Here is an 18,896-nt window from a genome sequence, read left to right on the forward strand (position 1 = left end):
TACAGGTAAATGCAACAATCCAAAGATCTCATCAAAATTATTTTGCACTAACTTAAGTGTTTGGGTTGTTTACACCAGGTAATTTTGTGACAAAATGTACGGGACCAACACAAAGCTCTAAATGAACACTGACAACTAACCAGGCACACAAGAATCTCTCTCAGAAGTACACTAAAGGGATTTCAATTTTGTTGTTGGTTTTTGTTTTCATTTTTATAAACAGTGGACAAAAAGCAAGGAAATGTGCTGAGAATACGTTAGAAGACAAGAAGCTCCAGTAGTTACTGGTCTGTTACATGGCAGAGTATGCTCTTCTTTGAATATAATGGCCTAATATCAAGTGTGCACTACTAGCTACTATTAGTACGGCTTTGCAATGGAAAGAGTTATTCAAGCAAGGAAGAAGACTATTTTCAAACACTACATTCTCAGATCGATTTCTTTTCATAACTCACCTTAAAACAATTTCCGGTAAAATGGGTAATACAAGGATTTAAAATTCAAATTGAAGAAGAATGAAATACCGTTAGGTAAGTAAGAGTAAAGGAAGTACATGTATTTTCAGGAATGAGTTTGGAATGGCTGGAAGAAGAGATTAAACCTTGCTGTTAACTCCACTTCATATGTTGAAAAATCTACCAGAAACAATGGCACAACTGCACAGAATCTACAGCCAGATACTGCATGGCTAGGAAAAACAAGGGAGCATTTTCTTCAAATGAAAACAATGTTAGGTTAACACCGTAAGCATAATATTTAAAAAAATGAACAACCTGAACACCCACCAAGGGGTGGTACAGCACTATCTGAGGGTGGCAAGGCTAATGGGAGAGTCTACACTGCTCCAAGGAGTGCTGCTGATTCAGGAGCACATCTGAAATGCTCGTATAGGCCCTGTGAGGAGAGATTGAGGACACTCGGGCTGTCTGGTCTGGAGGCAAGGAGGCCAAGAGGAGCCCTCATCGCTCCCACAACTCCCTGAGAAGGGGAAGCACAGAGGAGGTGCTGGATTCTTCTCCCTGGGAACCGATGGCAGGACGCAGGGAACAGCACCGAGCTGTGCCAGGGGAGGGGCAGACTGGACATCTGGGAAAATTTCTGTACCCTCAGGGTGGTCAAACACTGTGACAGGCTTCCTAGTGAGGTGGTTGATGCCCCTGTCTGTCAGCATTCAGGGACATTCGGGGCAATGCTCTCACTGATATGCTTTAACTTTTGGTTAGTCCAGAAGTGGTCAGGCAGTTGGACTCAATGACCTTTGAAGGTCCCTTCCAACTGAGCTATTTTAAATCCTTCAACACATAGCTCCTAAGAAGTCCATGTTTCCAAATTCTGAGACCTTGGGCCTCATCCAAACTTTGGCTTGCACAACAAACTAGTAGAGAAACACGCACTTATTTAATCTTTTTTATACCTAGTAAGTCTTACCCAGCTTCCCATGAACCGCCAAAATAGGATCAGAAATAGGTTTAAGACACTCAGTTGCACCTGACTGCAGTGATTCCTAAGTCCCAGTTCTCTGTATTTCTGTCAAGCCTCCTTTTCTTCCTATAATGTTTGTGCAGTGAACGCAAAGACAGAGGCATGGTACCTGGGGATATTCCCATCAAAAAGGCATTTCCTACCACCTAAACCAGATGGGCCTTTTGCAACACCAGAACACTGAAAAAGCAAGAGTGCAGCAGAAAATTCATCTTAGAGATAGCTTATCCTCTTTGTCCATCCTAAACAGATGTGTCTCCTTCACACAGTATCAAGCATTGAGATATATTATTAAGGGGAGAATACAATGTAGAAAAAAAGTGTTCTGATCCAAACAGATGAACAGGCAGTCGAGAATTAAGCAACTTTTCTACCAAGCCAAATGACCACATCAATCCTATATTGACAGCCATCAACTACAGAGTCAGGTAACATGGTCTGGACAGCTCTAAATGGAGTTGATGGGAAGATCAGCAGGAGAAGAGTCCCTGACAAACACAGAAGCACCAACACCCAGCTCCACAAGGGAAATCTGCACTGCCAGTGCTTGGGTGGGCTAGGGGATTTGTTTAAAAGAGTATTACACTCCTCATTGCTATCAATTTTCTTTTCATTTCTGTTAAATTCACCCCAACAAAAGAACAAATGAAACAAAAAACCTGCTTGCTTCCTACTGATCAAACTCCTGTGTAGTCATCTCAGGTGAAACTGATTTTTGGAAAATATTTATACTCCCCATTTCTAAAGTACATTACATTTAGAGCATCACACTTAATAAATCATCCTTTTAAATCTTTTACAAGAATAAAATCCTACTCAACTATTCGTGGCATTATTTATCTGCTGAAATGAAACTTAAATCATCACCTTTACACCTGTGCAGCATGCTACAGTGATGTACTGCACACTGACAATGTTTGTTTTTGATGCTGTTTTTTATAGTAAAGCCTACATTACACTGGTTATTGATCCAGTGAAAAGCATGATTGATTTCCTACTTGGCTTTGCCTTTGCCATTAAACAAAGTAAGCCCCAGCAAATGGCTCTCTTCGTAAGGTGTCCTAGTACATGAAAATCAGTGCCTGCTGCTTAATTGCTGACAGATGGCTAAATTCTGAATACAAGGTATTAGGGAAGTAGGATAAATACACTGGAGAGTTGACATGGATTAGATGCAAACTTAATACACTTTCTGAAAAAGTTAAAGCTTCTAACATGAAATATTTTGAGCAATTTTTATCCTCCTAATTTTTGATCTGCTGCATTTAATCATTCCTAGACACAGATTTTTAAGACCTTCTAGTATATGACATAACAGTGATTGGGCTGTTTATAGATTTTAATCTTTTGACCCCAAATAGCCCTTCAGTTTGTCTGAGTGAATGCAGGCTGGAAATGGAAACTTGACACCTAGAAAATTGTTTGCAGGGAAAAAAAAAAAGACTTCACTGATGATGTGCACAGAACACTGGAATATTTCCACCAGGTCATTAAGTTTTCATCAAGGATCTAGCTGCCTACTTGAGAAGGTGAAAAAAAGTCAGTGAAATTACAACAGAAATGAAAGCAGTAACAGGAGAGTTCTTCAATTACATTTTTGTACTATCATTAATTTTCTACCACAGCTCCAAACACCAATAAATAAATAAATAGGAATAACAGGTAACAACCGCCTTTCTAACCTGATGTTGCCCTGTACCTTTTTGGGCTGTGACTAGGACAGTTCTCTAATACACTGACCAAACCTTGGGAAAATTTATTTAACCATGCCACCTAGTAAATCCTGACACTACATTATCTACTTTTTAAGCATCTACTTTTTAAGCATCTACTTTCCTAAGATTCAAATCTCATTTGTAATCAGTGTGTCCTATACTTTTTTAGTAATTACAACACAATATTTTCATAGCAAATAGCATGAGCTATACTTGATTTACCCTGCAACACAAAGAAATTTCACCTAATGAAGAAAAAGGCAGTTCTTCCAGTGGTTAAATCAATAATTAACTTTTGTATTTTGTAGTCTTATATTTACTTACACATCGATATCAAGACACTGAACATTACTAATTGGGCTTCAAGGAAGAAAATATGTTGTGTAACACTGAATCGTTTCTACTTTGTCACTTTATGAGGTTTGTGGCAGAGAAAAAGGGACAAAGTCCCTTACTGAAGGCTTCCCTTCAGGAAGGAATCAGGAAGAAAGGAATGAGCATTGACAGTGTATTGGCGTGATGGTGGATCCAATCCAATTTCCAGTGTCACATCTAAATTTCCTGCCCCTCACCTCATTTACTTGTCAGTACAGCGCTACCTTGGAGCCACCACAGAATGGCACAATTCATCTAAAAGACAGAACTACTTTTGAGTACCTAAAAGTACAAAAAAGTAGAGCTTATATACTTCACAGAACTGGATGATCTTGAAATAGCTTTTCTTAGACCATACTCTATTTAGTCCTTTCAGATGGGAAAAAAAAAAAAAAAAAAAAAAAAAGCGATGTTGCATGGACCTCTGTCAAGTAACACTCGTTTATTTTAATAAAGACTTCTTGAGGCTTGCAAACCTGCTTTATGTCTTTCTTTATAAAAGGCATTATTCTGCCAGGTGGTTTATCCAGACTCCAACAAGCTAATTATCTGTTCACTTAATGAGTACAGTAGCTGATCTAGATTTATTGCAGTAGCTAGAAGCATGTGTGAATAAAATATCAGTTCTATTTGTGATGTGGCAGCTATCTTTGTTTGCAGACTCTTCTAATTCCTTCCAGGTCATTAGGCCCATCTCCAGCATATATTTTACTGTCATTAGAAAAAGTGGTGTAATGACACTATAAAGTCAATGAATATATAATAAAAAGTCAGAAAAGGTCAAAATAAGACTCAAGCATGTTAATTTGAAGCTGGATTACAGATCAAAGAAATCATGAAAATACCTTGGCATGCATCTTGATACACCACAGGAATCAAATAGGTTACACTAACTATGGTTAGAGCAGAATTTCAGCTCATCAGTCACCACATTAGATCATTTGTTTTATACTAACTGGTGGAGGTTAAATTTTAGAAGTAGCTTAGCCATTCACTAGTCTAATCACTGCCTTCCCGATACACAACAGAGTATTTGGATGAAAGCATGCATGCATGCGTGTATACACTTAAGCCAGACCTAGTAGGAACAAAAATTAGCAAAAGTTGTCTGTAATTGACCAAAGGCAGCATTTAACTGCATGGAATTTTATTCCATTTCACTAGTGAACAATCTTTTTAGAGGCATAAATCCAAACATACTCATTTGCTAGATCTTCTCTTCTGTCTCTTACAAGAACTCTATTCTTGTTCTGGGTTGAGACAGAAGCCCGGGCTGCTTTAACTGCTTTATTGTGTTGCTCAGTGGATGACCACCTCCATTGCCAACACTGAGTCATTTGTGATGTATCTGAAACAGGTAATAGTCATAGATATTTCAGACATAATGAGATTCTTCCACTTCAACCATTTAGTCAATGGCCATGATTGTAATTCCAAGGAAGATTTCTGAATACGTCACAGAACACCTAAAAAGGTGCAGCTTAACCTAAATATGCAATTGACCACTTATGCTGACAGCCCTAATTGTTCCCAGGTGGACACAACTATGTATTAATGTCCTTTCTACATTGCTCTAAATCAAAGGATGACCTGACTTGAATCATTGCGTTTGAATTTGCAAACTAATTACATCTTTTCCATTTCCTTTTAGCAGTTGTTCCTACAATTTCTAAGATTGCCAACATACTCTGAGGAACACTTCAGTCCTTTAGAACAAAAAGATGCTATTCAGTACTGCAAAAAGCAAACCAGGCAGCTTCATACCAAGTGTCACCTTTCAAGAGGAGTCTGGCACCGCACGAGGTGCACCGTGCTGCTTTTCACTCCCTGGTAGTCTGGTATGCAGGGTATCATTTATCAAGGTGAAAAGCACAGAGCTAAAACATGTGTTTTGCAGCTCTGGACGTAGACTTCAGCAAGGAGACCTGAAATAAGGATGATTTGAAGAGGATAATCTATTGAAACTCAAGCCTTTGAACTATGGCTAACCTCGTAATCACTGGAACTCATTACTCAGAGTGCGACCAGGTGAAACATTTCCTGGTGACATTTGCATTTCCATCTCTTTTTTTCATCCCACCCCTCCCTTTTTGGCAGACGTCACCTAGAGCACAGATCATAGTTCTACATGGACCAACAATTTAACCCAGTAACAAAGCAGCAGCTCTGGGCTACACAGCACAGTCAGTACATTGAGTCCATTAGGTTTGTTTTCCAAAGTGAAAAGCATCCACGATTGCTTGTTGACTCATCTGGACTTTCAGAAAGTTATAATGGTAGCCCAAGTTTGTACTTCCACTTGTATCGTTGTCATTCTGTTCAAGTATGTACTGACAGTGCACATTAGCCCCTTTATTTCATGCTTCAGATTTTATCTCCCTGAAATGCACTGCACTAGCAAATGAATGAAGTCACCACTGCACAGAAATAAACATCGTTTTCTCCCACACCTCAACAGAATCTCTGGCATCGGACCACATGCTGCGGTTGCGTAATTCAGTGAAGGGAAAGGATGTGGCTGATGTGGTATATTAAACACACCGAATCCCTGTATACACTAAATGTCGACTGAATATTAATTAGTTTCTGAACCAGCCATCTCCCTTCAACATTCAAAAAGTGATCACCAAAGTATCACTGATACACGTGACGCTATGGAAAACCCTGCATGTTGTCTGCTCAGTGTGCTAGTTGTTGTAACAAAAGAAAACCAAGTTTATAAAACTTTATAAGGCGGTGGAACCACAAGGCAGGGGAATGCCTAAAGGAAGAACTGCACTGCACTGCACTGGGGAGTGTCTATGAAAGCAGCCACTGCTGCACTGAGAAGATATGATTTGTATCAGTGTTCACTGGAACACTATGAATTTTACATACTGTTTTTCTCACAAAATCCAAGACAGATATAAATTTTCCCCAAGACCTCCCATTCCCCCCAAATCAGCATCAGCAGCCATTGAGCTTTGCAAGATTTGCCATACTGGACTTTGTCCTTTTACCCTCCAGCTTCCTAAGCTCGCAGGCAGCCAGGGCTCTAGAGCTCTGACAGTCCCCTGTGTGGTTATTAAGAATCCACTGGCATCCATTTAGGTCCTTCAGCCCTACCCTACAGATTCAGATTTAATTCCAACTCTTTAGAGTCTGAGCAGACTGTATTCCTGGAGATACTTCCTTAGATAGATTTCTTTTCTCCGTTGTACTCCAAACTGGAACTGCTTGATAACCTTTTCAGTTCTTCATTTACCACCATAGGTCACTGGAAAAGGACTTGTCTTCCTCCTCACTAGACATATATATTTCACAATGTCATAGATGCAACAAAATGATTCAAAATCATGGAGGGCAGTTACACTGGTCTCTCCTTTTGCCTAGATACTGAGAGATGTACTTTCTATACTGGAAAGATGGGGAAGATACTGAAAGTGCATCCTTCAACTAGGAATGCTTAAATCATCTTAGTCCCTTTTTGTATTCTTCCTGTGTCCATTCACTTGCAGCCTGCAATGATTGTAAATCAAGTAGCAACACATCCAATTGCACTCCAAAGCTATAATTTAAAGGATAAATAACCATATATGTTTAGGGGTGTCTCGGTGATGCTATAAAAACATAAAATTTCCATGTTCTAATCAGAGATGCCCTAGCAGAAATTTAGCCAAGCCTCTTTCACCATGGGCTATTAAGAAACCATGGGAATGTGAAGTAACTCTTCTTGGAAAAGGAATATAATAATAAAACCTTTATAATGCCAGAGAGTTGTCAAATCACTCATAGACTGCATGCATTTTATTCCTTCTTCCAAGCTAAATATGCATTAGAAAAATAGTCACAAGTTGGAGTTATTAAAAAAAAAACACACATCCTATTTCAAAGAAAATTTATGTTTGTAGCCTGATATACACCAGATTGGGTCATTTATCTCCCTGGTAAAAATAAAAATAAAAAATAAATTATGTCACTCACTTCTTTTAAATATACAATCTTATGCCTGTTATTAAACACTGTATAAATCTTAAATACGCAAGTCTCCAAAACGCACTTAATTCAGAGAGAACTCCCATTCTGTAGCTGCATGGTAGCTTCAATCTTGAAAGAAATCTTACATAGCAAACTGAACTTCCAGTGTTACCTACCTAAACAATTGCTTTTGCAAAAATGTCCAAGCAGTAATGTATAGACTATTAAAAAAAAAAGTTCTAGAAGATACTGCCCATGTTGTTGCTATCAGGCTTTCGGCAATCATCTCACCAACAAGGCACTCACCTGCCAGTGAAGTGTTACATTTCAAAGTCAAATCACTAGATATGCAAGATATGATCTTTGCTCTTGAGCTAAGTTTGGGATGTGAGCCATCCCAACCAGGCCCGGTACAGCAGGGTAAAGGATTTTTATCCTTTGAGTTCTACTTTTCTTCCACAGCCTGAATTAATGGCTTTTCCTGCAAACCTAGCAGTCATTCCAGCTCCAATGTCTCAAGACCTTGCAGCAGTGGTCATGTGGCTCAGTGAGGAAGGGATAAAAATCCTACGTTAATATGGATTTTTTAGCAGGATAGAATTGGATGCCAAGTAATTCTTGATTTCCATGCATTTGCTTTAGACCAATGTGAAAACCTTATGGCTTCACAAGTCAAAAGCAACCATTAATTTCCAGGTGAAATACATCAACAAGTATAGCACAGCAAGTGGTAACACACTGCCACCAGAACACTCTCTCAGAGGTGACACACCACCTTTTTCTTCATATTGCAGAATGATTAAGTTTTAGGAATGTAAGCACAACAGAAGATGAAAAAATGAGATTCTGTGAAAACAAAAGAAACAGAGCTACACTTATCTTAGCACTTTACTGCAGCATGTTATTTAACAGCATCAGAAGCAGCCAATTACAAAAGCTGTAATGAACGTAGCAAAAACTTTGACAAACGGAAGGAAAGTAATACAGGAATTAAAATACCACGAATCCAGCATCCCTATCCTTAGAAAAAAAAATAGATCTCTTTGCACTGTCCTGTAATAAAACAGTTCCATCCCTAATGCTGACTTGTCTTTAACTGGAGTCTAAATAGGAAGTATTTGGGCACCTTAAATCAGACTTCGGGCAACTCAGACATTTTTAGGCAATTGACTTCATTTGAACTAAAGCACATTGGCACAGACTCAAGTTTATGTGCTTCTCCAAGACTATTTAGCAACCTGCATTAACGTCTACAATGCAGGATCACAACCCTTACTACTGACAAGAAATGAAGAGCATACATCACTGAAACCACCTACAGAACTGGTTCTCCCAGCAAACAGCTTCTTCAGGTGGTCTAAAAGAGAAAGGTGATAACTAAAGCAATGCTTACTGCTATTCACTCCCATGCAAAATAAACAAATAAACTGGGAAAGTGGAGAAGGAGATACATATTTACTGTGCTTAACAAAAAGCCATGATTTATAGGCTGAAGGCAGGCTAGCTGCCTATGAAAGAATGCTATTAACGTTTTCTAGAAAAGCACCAATTCTGCAAGGCTCCTGCAGCATCCAACCTCCTAGCCTGAGCATCTACATTAGATTTTTAAGCAAAAGAAATAAACACCTTTATATTGAACTGTTACTGTTACGTATACATAACCCTCCTACAGCATGCTGGCCAATGGAGCTGTCTCCACAGTCTTCCACCACTAGAATCAACCACCCTAAATCAACAGACCAAGAGAAAAAAAATCCATCAGAAGAATTAGATGGCCAACAAGCTTTCTACCCACATGATCACATAAATCAGTTGATCTATTGTCTTTTTTTTTTGTTTGGGTTGTTGCTTTTTGTTTGTTTTAAATTTAGATCATAAAGTCACTTTATTCAGAGATTTGTGATCCTTGAACAAGCACAATGTTCTACGCTGCAGATACAATTGTCGTGTATCAAAGAAATTATAAATATAAAAACCTGCATAAAAGGCTCACATTACTAATAACTTTACAAAACTTTTTATGAAGAACTAACTAACCAGTTATTGTTAGTAAATTACTTTGAATATTAAAGTGGCTATTTAGAATATATTCTTAAAAGTTATTATTAGGCCACATTATATACAATGAATGCACATAGTATATTAATAGTGATTAACAGTGCATTTAAATTAAGTCTGTAACTGAATATATTTATGTCAAGGTATCTAACATGAAGCCCTCCAGAGAGAAAAATGAGAAAGGTATAATGATCAAACTCCCTGGGTTTGCTTTTCAATTAGAACATGCTGTTTTGTCCTCACTTAAATAACTGATTGGAAACAGTATTTCAAACACTTTCCATTTGTAATCTACCAATCTTTCATCACTTATATATGTTTAGTTCTTAAGCTTTACATAACATTAAGTATCACCAATTCTGTATCAATTGGGTTACTATGAAGTACAGAATTTTGTCTGACTCGTCCCGCGCTTCCATTTCACTTCTTTTCATAGAATCACGGAATCATTTAGGCTGGAAAAGACCTTTAACATCATAAAATCCAACCACCCACCTCACACTACAAGTCCACCACTAACCATGTCCCTCAGCACCACATCCTCACATTTCTTAAACACCCCCTGGAACGAGGACTCCATCACCTCCCTGGACAGCATGTTCCAATGCCTAATCACACTTTTCACTTTTCATGAAGAAATTCCTCCTGGCATCCAGTCTAAGCCTGCCCTTGTGCAATTTGAGGCTGTTTCCTCGAGTTCTATCACTTGTAGTTTGAGAAGAGGCCCACACGCACCTCACTGCAGCCTCCTGTCAGGCAGCCGTAGGAAGCAATGAAGTCTCCCCTCAGCCTCCTCTTCTCCAGACTAAGCAGCCCCGGCTCCCTCAGCCACTCCTCACAGGCCTTGTTTTCTAGCCAGCCTCGTTGCTCTTCTCTGAAAATGTTCCAGCACCTCAATGTCCTTCTTGTTAGGAGAGGCCCAAAGCTGCACACTGTACACAAGGCGTGGGCTTGCCAGAGCCAAGCATGGGGGACAAGCACTTCCCTAGGCCTGTGGGGAAGACCAGCCTCACTAAAGGACTACAATCAGTCACTGTTGCTAAAGGAAGGGATTTTTATATTTCAGGGACACCAAGCAATTGCAAAGGGTGTTCCACCGAAGCACACATTGCTCTTTCCTCACTGGAAAAATAGTTAAGGCCTGCAGTACGATTTCAGTGGTTCAGAATTGTTGTTTTCTAGCCTGCATTTATTAGTAACTGGCATACGTCACACAGAACATCACACTAACTTATGTGAAAATATAATGACAATGCATATGGTACATTTTTTATGCAGAAAGGTCCATTTTTTGGTTTAATTCCAGGTAAGGAGAAAGCCAATCTGAGTTTGTACATAGAGCAAAACTTCAGTTCAGATTAAAGTTGACGTGGAACCAGGCCCTTGGGTGAAGCTCATATCTAACAAAAACCTTTTTTTCAGACTTCTGTATCATGAAGCTTTCCATTACCACCCAAGCTGAGTTAATATTACCCAGAAATGCATAGCCTATTGAGACTTATTGCTTAAATATACAAAAGGTTCAATCAGATAAATTACTGAATCTCATGGTTTTACTTTTCTTGCAAAGAACATATTATACTATTACCTTTTAGAATATTTAATTAAACAATTCCATCAATTATCCTGAGCAAATATGCTAATACAACCATGGCTGCTTCATGCCGTGTTTTCAGACTTAGCATTCATTAAAAACTCCACTACACTGTGTAGCATATTAAGTTCATTTTGCAAACATAGCAATTGTCTTACCTAAGAAAACTGTTCCTTATAATTAAAACATTTGCTCTTATTTGGCACTTTTCCCTCTGTAAATTGAATTAAAAACCTAGGAAAGGCTTCCCTGCAGTATTTATAGGTCTGGTATCTGGGGTGGGGGAGAAGCATATACTACAGGTAGTGGGGGTTTTTTGTTTGTTTTGTTTTGTTTTGTTGTGTTCCTGAATGAGAAAGATATAATCAGCCATCAGAAAAAACACATCTTTTATCTCATCTGCACGACAAATAGCAGGCTTGTAAAGCCCATTGCAACAAGATATTACTGGGATCAAGGCCTCAGCGTTATACACAGTTAGGCTGTATACCTATACAGAAAATGGTAACATGATTTTTACAATGGCAGAATAGAAAAAGGCAAGCTTTTTGGAAAGAATTCAAGATCCCGTGTTGGCATGGTTTTGCCTGACGCTATCTAAGGACTGCCAATGCCAAGATATATATAGGATTAATCTTAAGACTGTATTCAACCACCCTGGTACAGACTATTAAACACATCTATGCAGTATGTCACCTTCTTTGATCCCAGCATAGGTTTTCATCACGTACTCCTACAGGACAGTGGACATCACCTAAGCACCCACATACAAATTTGCTGCTTCCACCTCTGGGCTCCCCACTGCATATCACTGAAACTCAACCTCCTAAGAGAACAAAGAGTTTTGAAATGAGTGAAAACAGGTAATTCAACTGAAAATTGAACAGGGTTTCCAAGCGCAGGCTGAACTGCTGTCAAGATCTGAGTTTAGAGACTTCCAGTCCAGATGCAGGTAATGCGGGCTTAAGAATAACCTTCCTCTTCCAAAGTATTAAGTTCCACTATTGGAGTTGTTATACTGAAATAAATATCCAGCAGAGTAAATACAATCATAGTACAATGCAATATTGCACTCACCAGTGATCAGCAAACAATGCAGTCTTGGCTACTAACCGCATAGGTTATCTATATTTGAATTAATCTCAAGGACAACTACCCTGTACAAAGCAATCACACTGCGAAATAACGCTTGAGCAGGATGGTGTGGTGGTATTAACAGGTTAGTCCACACAGGATTAGCACCTTAAATTAGCAGAAGCACATCTTGACAGCTACAGTGTTTTCACACTTTGTGCATTTAATGGAAGAGGCATACAGATGCAGACAAAATACAACAAAAACCTGTCCTATATCCACTAATTAAAAAACCAGGTTTATTATTTCATGCATGCAGCATTAGAAACCTTACTGAATTCCATAAACATATATAAAGGTGGATATGATGTGTGTCTAATGGTCTTACCAACATGAAGATAGGTCGGGATACACAACAATGTGTGAGATAGTCATAGACTCATAGAATCACAGAATGGTTTGGGTTGGAAGGGACCTTAAATCCCACACGGTTCCACCCCCATGTCATGGGTAGGGACACCTCCCACCATACTAGGTTGCCCAAAGCCCCATCCAGCCTGTTCTTGGGCACTGCCAGGATGGGACATCCATAGCTGCTCAGGGCAGCCTGGGCTAGAGCCTCACCACACTCTGAGCTTTTCCTCCTAACATCTAATCAAAATGTTAGGAAAACAGAGAGGAGAAGGACACATTCAGTGTGTTCTTTCTATGACATTTCAAGCTTCTTCTCTAAAATATTAGAGAATATTTACCGAAGAAACTTGCATGTGCAGGTTTTAAAGATACAGTCTGAGAAATGTATTAGAAAATTTAAAAAGATTTTGCTGGTCTGTTTTTTCTACTGACCTCCACAATGGCTTAGTGTAAGGGGGGGGGGGGGGGGGGGGGGCGGGGAAAAGCAAACTCAAAGCTTTACTTTTCTTCTGGTATGTTTAAGTAGCCTCGCCCATATTATACACCCTTTCATATCCATAAAACCCAGTTAAAGTCAAGAAAAAACAATTACAATGCTGCATATCTGCATGTGACCTGCAGGTACTCACTGTAAGAAGAACACGGCAACCTTTGTGGACCAGGTTAACACATGAAAGACTGATCAGGTGAGGAAATGCTGTTTCTAGAGAAAGACTGTAAAGACTGTTTCTAGAGAAGTGATCCAAGACCGATTATGTTACTGTGACATATCTTATACTGGTGTGGAACAGGCCTGCTTTTAAGTTACAATGTATTTTAAGAGTACTTTTGTTTTTACTATAAATCCGAGCCTTTCTTTTTTAATGAAAACTTTTGAACACCTCCTTAAAACATTAGAAATGTGTACCATTTTCCTGAGCAGTTTTAAGTGGGTCTGCACGATATGCAGAACTACTGGTGCTGTACTTGCACCATGCCACCACTGGCAGATGCTTAAAATGAAGTACAATTTTAGGCTGAAAGTGTCTCACAGAGTAACTTTCATGAGAAATCTGGAGAATTTACTCCAATGGCAAACCTCTGTGTTCCAACTTTAAAAACAGGTTTCTATTAAATTTGTTTATCAGTAAACAATAACTTAACATACTTAAGATACCATTCTAATAAATGGATCTTAAATCTTAAGATCCATTGATCTTAAGATCCATGGATCTTAAAAATCTTAAAGCACAGATGCAGTTTAGGAATGAATTTTACTACTTTTTCTACTCTGTATAGTACAGAGCTGAAAGCTGTAAAAGTGCAACTAAAACAATTTCTTGCTAAGTAGGATGGAAACGGAAAACAGAATTAAACATAATGCAATTCTTGAAATCTGATTACAAATATTAACGTAGTGTTTGGTATAAATATATTATTTTAACAGCCTTCATCACTGGGTATTTTCTCACAAAATGAACTTTCAGTTTGTCTGGATACATGGTATGGACAGTCTGCACATCGAGTAGAACTACCTTTAGCAAAGTTCTGGGTTACTAGCAAAACCAAACCTGATAAATGTTAATATTTAACGAACCACTGCAAATGTAGTGATATTTGATGAATCAGTATACCATAGCTAGAGAAAGCCACAAGGGAAATTGTAGGTATGTCATTAATTAAAAACAAATAACCTTTACTCCACTGCAGAATCAAGGCTGTCATTGGGTAAAAACCTCTTAATTTGATCTGAACATTGCTAGCTGTTTTTCTCTATCAATGAAATCATATATTGAAACTGCATCCTGAGCATACTAATATGCAAATTCAGTTTTCTTCAAAAACTTCATTAAACTGTCCTATTAACAATGCAGCAGTTTAATTTCTATTTTGAAAAAAATAAAAATAAAAATGCAACTACAAAAGGTATTTCACATTACCACAAGTAGTGTATGTGCCACGCTGTGAGTCTCTGTGGGGTGTGAAATATCTTTTTAAGAACAAAGCCTTATTACTTAAAATATATATATATCTTCACAGGGTAGTTAGCGTTCCAACTACTTATCTGCATCCTATGACAATAAATGGAAGCAGAGATCAAAATCATTCCATTTTCACCTTTATACTGAACACTTATATACATACGTAATAGTGTCGTTACTCCTAACTCTATGAAGAAGCCAAGTGTATAGGCAGTAACACCATTGCTTTAATATCTTTGTACTTGCCCTTGATTGCTCCCCCCCCTCAAAACCAAGGTTTAATGTCATTACAGGTTTTAGATGGAATTTCTGGGATAGCTTTCTTGCTGGAATTCTGTAGTTGTAAAAAACTTGAGTAGAAGTTGCAAAATTCACAAGACCAAAACCTAGCAATGTAAAGCAACAACTCTCATCATCTTCACTTGTATTGTCAGCTGCTGCTGCCCCCAGAGCATACCTCTGCAGTTACTGCAGCACTGCACACAGTGAATCTACATATTCCTTCCAGCAACCTCACTGAATTACACAAATTATTACAGCAAAGACCTTTTGCTCAGGATATTGAGAAATGACTTGAGTCTCCAACAGATATTAAAATCACAAAGTAAGTGGAAAGAAATCATTGACGATATTGGGTTTTGGATCAGACCTTATAAGAAGCTTCCTTTATATGTCACAAAATGGTAATTATTCTCCCCTGATATTTTTTCTCATTCTTCTTCTCTTTGTGATGCTTTGTTGCCATCTAGTCTCTCTACAACAATTAGAAAAACATTCAAATACAATCAGGAATCTCCTCACTAATATAGTGAAATTGCCAAATTTTTCCTTTGTTCAAGGATAATATTGCTTTGTAGACAGGAATATTATTCATACGTAACAGCCATCCTCTCTAAACCTCAGTATGCTGAATAACACACACTCATAAAGGCAGTGTTTTTCCTAAGCAAACTTTCAGTGTTTTCAGTCTGCAGTTGCATACTAAACTCATTCAGCTGGGAAAGCAATGATTCTTTTTTAATCATTAGTTGTAGAATGGGGTGATGTATTAATATTTGTATGTGTAAATAAATTCAATTAATGAGTTAATTGCAAAGAAACATGGAAATATGTTAAAACAAGTCAAATCATAAACAGTTCAGAACTAAGAAAGTGTGTCTGGAATGCAATTAGTGTTCTAATATCCTGCTAACTTTAATAAACAGGACCTTAATTATACAGTAGGTCAACAAAATATTTTAATTGATATAAAGGAGCTTTTTGCTGCTACACTACAGAGTCTAGCTGAGTTGAGAGAAAATGATCTGTTAATGAGATCAAAATGCTGCTGTGTAGAATAAGGATTTATTTTTAATAGAAATGCATTTCCAAAGTGGTCCAGATGACTGAATAAAGCATTGCTGACTGTGAGGAACAAGTATCATAATCTACTTGTGACCTAATGACATTTATGCAATGCTCTCCCAACAGCTTTCCAGAATAGTAAAATAACTCCTAGAATAAAATATTTGGTAATATTTTAATATTCATCATCATGAACTCATCCTATATTAATACACTGAACATTACTGCTGCTCAAAATATGTTGTACTGAAGTTACGGCTCATGAAAAGGGCCATCTCCCTTGTTATTGTGTAATTATGTGTTAATTTATGGGGCACTGAGATCCATAAGCAACAAATTCAAGGTCACTGAACTACATTCACTAGACCTCCTCATTCCTGTCAAGTCACAGCAGAAGGCTCCTTCTGGGTGGCTGGTCAGTGGACCGCAGGGATCACCATTATCAGTGACCAGATCCACTGAAATGAGCAGCTAATACCGGTAAAGCAGAGGACAGTGTTTTGTTTTGGCTTGATCTTGTCGTTCCCAAACTTAAAAGACAACTAGCATGTACTACTACTCCATAAATTCATAACCTGTACTTTGTAAAGCGCAACACCTCCAAGTCCCAGAGCCAAAGGGAAAAAACTGCCCATCTCCAGCAATAACTTTACGTGCCTGCTTTAAAGTAAAACAAACAAAAAAATAAATGCTACTGCTGAGCACTATACTACCATGACTTAGAATGGTTTGAATGTATGAATTAGCTCCTTAAAAACATGTGTTCCACTAAGCTGAAGAGCCTAGCAGAGACTCTTGCATGCTGCACATTCTCTGCAGCGTGCTGGACACAGTGGAGGCAGGATAACATCCCTCCCTTCTCACCCCACTGCACTGGCACAAGAGCAAGGACACCCTGAAATCCTTACCTCCCCAACAACTTTAAAATGAGAGGGCACAAAAGGATCTCACAAAATCACAGGCAGATTAAGGCTGGCAGGGACCTCTGGAGGCACCTGGCGCAACCCCAAAACAAAAGCCCCAAGCAGGGCCACGCAGAGCAGGGTACCCAGGGCCATGTCCAGGCGGCTTCTGAAGATCTCCAAGGAGGACACTCCTCAACCTCTCTGGGCAGCCTATGCCAGTTGTCAGCAACCATCTGCATCACCAGGTGGTTAAATTGTTGTAAACTGTTGTGAACATTTAACGCTTACACTAAGCAAGCAATAGTTCCTTCTGTGATAATGGAGTGCAATTCCAACCCAGGTAGCAGGAGACAAAGCCATTAGTTGCCTGCTCTCTAGTTCCAAGAATTATCTCTAATATTTATTCCTTTATTGAATCCACAGCCCAGTAAATTAATGATTAACTTTACAGAAAGAAGTTGTTAAGAGGATTTTCCTAAGAAGTATTTGCCTAAAGCTCCTACAGTGAAGTCTGAATGGGAACTAGCTACAAAAAAAGGAATATGTTCTCCAACCTAAGGTATTTACACAGTCCCATTATCATCTTGTTTTGTGATAGATAACTTCAGAAAACTTACTAGCAATAATCAACCTCCAAAGCTAGAGAAACGCAATTACCACCTTTAAAAAAAATAAAACAGAGCTCTAGCTCAGAAGGACAGTGCTGGTTTTAAACCCTGCTCTGTTTTCTAACAAACCAGGTAATCTAACCAGGATTTTCTAAACATTTCGAAATTTGGTCCTAGTGACTTCCCTCTGGTTACACAGGAATTAATCACTCTTAACTCTCAGAGTATCACTTTGGTTTTTGTTATTGCAAAAAAAAACATTTTTGCAATATGCCACATCTTCTGTAATTTTATTTGCTCATGTTTTTTGTTGTTTTGGTTTTTTTTTTACTCCCTAAGAATGAAGGGTGTATTTACCTATTTCTGTATTTACCTATTTCGTGGCTAGTGGGGACAGTAGCAGAAGGGAAACTCCCCCACTAACTTGCCCCTTGGAGAAGTGGCACCATTCAGGTTTCAGTGCCATTAACAAGAGGTGGATCATGGGTACCTGAATTTGTCAACCTGAGGTCCCCCACAGATGAGCATTCACTACTCCAGTGACTTCTCCTTGCACGTTTCCAGAAAAAAAAGCCTTTTTACATTTTCTTACCAGCACTCCCATTACATGCCTGCCATAAATCACAGCATACACGTTGTTTATGTCCTTGCCTGACTTTGAAGTTACTGCGTATCTTTCCATAGTGTATAACTGTAAATGGCTATTCAGCATTCTCTGTTGTTTTCAACACTCCCATGCAAAAAGATGTTCCCCGATGGGAGGGAGCATGACTAATAGCGTTTACTTTTTAAGCCAAAAGTAGTTTTTCCTACAGACAACTCTAGCAGAACACACAAGAGCTCACAGAATTTCAAGAAGAAATGAAAAAAGATGTAATGAAGACACCAAATTGCACAAAAACTTAAGTAACATTTGTAAACAAATTCCTGAAGCCTCCTGCCCAAATACTTCTAGATAGCTCTTCCTGTGACTTTCCTTATCCTAGCTACTAGCAGACTGCCAGCCAAGGGCCTGCTGTAGAGAGCAGATCCTCTGAACAAAATGATCAAACCCACAGCCATAACTGTTCTTGTACTTCCCAAAATCATGAAAGAAGAGCTTGAAATAAAATTGACTCCTTGCTCTCAGCAAGAACTAATACTTATCAGATGCCCTGGTCAAACACAATAAAATGACACTGGGATAAGAAATTGCTTTTGTAATTGATTTATTAGTTTTCATAGAAGGAAAGGCTTTTCAGTAGCATTTTCATTAAAATGATTGCCTACAACAACCACCACTCCCCCTTCCAAATCTGTTTTTAAAAACAGTGTTTTTGTCTGAAACAAGCAATGGGACAAAAAAACATCGTATATGGTGGCAAGCCCTGTTGTGAAAGGCCTGAACAGTGAGATTTTGAGAATTTACC

The 18,896-nt window shown here is 38.6% G+C and overlaps 1 long non-coding RNA gene across 2 annotated transcripts in view; it reads right to left on the reverse strand.

The window, feature by feature from the left end:
- LOC311444315 overlaps nucleotides 1-18,896 on the reverse strand; it is a 433,519-nt gene that overhangs the window by 382,080 nt on the left and 32,543 nt on the right. The window lies entirely within an intron of this gene.

The sequence above is a fragment of the Aythya ferina genome (assembly GCF_964211825.1).
Source record: "Aythya ferina genome assembly, chromosome: 14".
In the NCBI taxonomy this organism is placed as follows: domain Eukaryota; kingdom Metazoa; phylum Chordata; class Aves; order Anseriformes; family Anatidae; genus Aythya; species Aythya ferina.